Consider the following 3,579-nt stretch of genomic DNA (forward strand, 5'->3'; position numbering starts at 1 on the left):
AGCACTGGAAGGACTAGATGTGAAGTCTGTACGGATTCCTTTTTCATGCTCGACAAGTGGACCCCTACTGTCAGGAATAGGGTCTGGGGCAAGCCTAGGCGACAATATTGTAAGACATAAGACAAAAACTACGATTCCCAGCATGCTTAGAGGTGTAATGGTAGTTCACGTATTCGCGCCAGGAGACAGCTGTAGTTCATTAATGGAGTATTTAGCCGTTGACCGCCCGTGCACCGGTGCTGATAATTAATGTTGTGCAGCACGGGCGGCCTCGACGGCGTGTGGGAGGAACGCAGGATGGCGAGCGAGTGAATTATGTCAAGGAACGTGGACGGAGGCTTCTGTAAACCACGGCAGTGAGGGAGAGTATCGGGCCGAGCAGGTGTAGCCTTGATGTTAATCTCGGGAGGCAGCGCGAACTTCGCGTAAGACCTCCCCATAGCTCCCGGGCCACAGCGGTGAATACTTCTCCCTTCCAGAGCGCTTCCTTCACTTCTATACGCAGCAGCTGCTCCACGGGGCGGCGGCGTCTCACGGCGACATACCAGAACGTCCGGGTGTACTTGTGAGGCACCCGGACTCGAAGATAAGTACACGGATACATGTTTCATTTAATGTTGACAAGAATTATGTTTTACTTGATACGTTAAAGACTTAATTGAGTTACTAGCCAGTCCCCAGGTTGGGGTTAGTTTAATCTCTATGGGAAGTATGAGGCAATACTTATCGCAGAGACCCTTCTACTAAAGAGATAAATGCAAGACTGTTCATTTCGATCCTGAAAGGATATCTTGGGTTATGTTACTTTGTTTGCTCATGTTCTATGTCAGCCCATGGGGCCATGTGTATGTTGACTTCATGAAGTTCCCTTGTACGTGTCATGCAGTTTGTATCGCTCTCGTCTGCTAGGTGTTTGCTACATGTTACACTAACACGGTCATAAGTATGGGTATGGTATAGGGTAATTAAGAACCCTAAAACAAACTCCGCTCAGGAGACAAGTAAGACAAGGATTATCAAGTAGGAAAGTTTAGGTTATTTCTTGGTTAGGATTAAGTAATTGTATGGCAATGCATGTTGTTTGTTCCCTATCTTCCCTTTGTCATTCCACCCCCTTTCCCTAACTCCGTCTTCCCCCCATTGGCTGCCACGTGGTTATCTGTGTATTTCAATTCAGACGCCCGTGCCAACCACGGTGGGAGGGTCGATCTATTCGGCTTCTGTGGTTCGGGAGAGGGGGTTGAAACCCTTCATCCCTTGTTAGACTTGACAGAATTATCTGCCCCCGATTTTAGGGGTAGTTAAACCACCCAAGCCAAATGGATTCGAATCCTCCTTCGTTAGCAGAAGTGCTAACGACATTACAAGCAATTCAAGCAGAATTAGCACATGCCAGACAGAAGTCTAACACTATTAAGGCTCAGGTTCAGGGATTAGTGGCTCAGAGTACTCCATTGGAGGAGGCGGGAACGTCAACAGGGGGTAGCACAGGTATAACCTCCACGGTTGTTGTACAAGCACCCAGCAGTGTGCCATTAGCACCACCAGAAAGATTTGCGGGAGATCCGAGGAAGTATATGACCTTTTTGACGCAATGTAGGTTACACTTTTTGTGTAAGCCCGCTGCATTCGAAACTATACAAGCTAGGACTGCGTTTGTGATATCTTATCTAACGGGGGATGCAGCAGCATGGGCCATGCCATTGGTGCAAAAGGATGACCCATTGCTATACAACTGGGATCAGTTTTTGACAGAATTTGGCCGACTATTTGATAGAAGAGAAGTTTCCTTAGCTCAGGATAAGGAATTGTTAGCCTTAAAACAAGGGTCACGTGATTTAGTATCCTATGTTACACAATTCAATCGGTTGGTAATAGAGACAGATTGGCCAGAAAATAAGCAGACAGTACTGTTCTATCAGGGACTTAGGGAGGAATTGAAAGATGCGATGGCCCAGGTGGAACCTCAACCGAGTTCCTGTACGGCGATGATTGATCTAGCTTTGAGGCTGGACCATCGTATGAATGAAAGGAAAGGTGACAAAAAGAAATCGGAGATGGTACTTTTTGTAAGATTGGACAAGGGTAGGGGAGGAAAGAGTAGTGATGGAGAACTCATGCAAATTGGGGGTGTAAGGAGACCCTTGTCAGCAACCGAAAAAGAACAGCGCAAGGCGAATAATTTATGTCTGTACTGTGGATAACCCGGTCATTACATAAGAACATGCCCTAATACGCCTAAGAAGGTCGGGAGGAGTGATGGGAGCAAGGTGGAGGCGGGAAAAGGATTGGGCCGGCCTTAGTGGGAACTCAAGGGTCAGGCCCCAGTTTAAGGAAGTTCCCAAGTTGGGCAGCTAACACGATGGATCACAAGAATTCTCATGTGTATCTATTGGTAACATTATTTTTTGCATGCACAAAACAAATGGTGTCAGCTATGGTGGATTCTGGTGTGACAGGAAATTTTATTGACATTGGTTTGGCACGGAAGTTGGGATTACCATTAAGAGATAAAGCACAGGTAGAAGGTGTACAGTCGGTGGATGGTTCTCCCTTAATTTCTGGTCCCATTTACCAACAAACACAACCTATTCAGATGAGATGTGAATCAGGCCATGTGGAAGATATTGTGTTGGATTTGATTGCAGCTCCACTTTTGGTCTTATTTTGGGTATGTCATGGTTGATCTTACACAACCCTCGTATTGATTGGGTCACAAGAGAGGTATCATATACTGGAGTAGAGTGTGAAGAACATTTGAAGGAAGGGGTAGGACCGGCTATATTTCTGGCAGATCAGATAGGTGATTCACAAGTGGTGGGGGCTGTGGGAATTGGCATTTCTAGGCAGTATGCAGAGTTCGCAGAAGTGTTTGACAAAAAATGGAGCTGAGAGGTTACCCCCACATCGCTCTTATGACTGTGTGATTGAATTAGAAGCTGGAGCTAAGTACCCATGCAGTCGTATTTATGCACTAACAGAAAAAGAAAATCAACATTTGAAGGAGTATTTGGATGAGATGTTACAAAAAGGGTTCATTGGACATTCAACCTCACCAGTGTCATCTCCTTTGTTTTTGTGCCAAAAAAAAGGGAACACTTAGAACCTGTATTGACTATAGAGCATTGAACAAGGTAACAATAAAAAACAGGTATCCCTTGCCTTTAATTTCAGTTCTGTTGGATCAGTAAAATCAGCAGTGATTTATACTAAATTGGACTTGAGAGGGGCATACCATTTGATTCGAGTAAAGAGTGGGGATGAGTGGAAAACGGCATTCAGAACTAAGTTTAGACTATTCGAATATTTAGTTATGCCGTTTGGCTTGTGTAATGCACCTGCCGCATTTCAATATTTAATGCAAGAGGTATTGAGAGAGTTTTTGGATATATTCGTCATTGTATATATTGATGACAGCCTGATTTATTCTGCCTCAGAAGAACTACACTTTGAGCATGTGCATTTGGTTTTAAAGAAGCTACAGGAGCATGAATTATGTGTGAAGTTGGAAAAATGTGAATTCCACACTACTAAAGTGGAATTTCTTGGGTTCATACTCATTCCCACAGGTATAGTAAT

Source organism: Ambystoma mexicanum, chromosome 3p, assembly GCF_040938575.1.
Source record: "Ambystoma mexicanum isolate Mex_15411 chromosome 3p, UKY_AmexF1_1, whole genome shotgun sequence".
Classification (NCBI taxonomy): Eukaryota; Metazoa; Chordata; class Amphibia; order Caudata; family Ambystomatidae; genus Ambystoma; species Ambystoma mexicanum.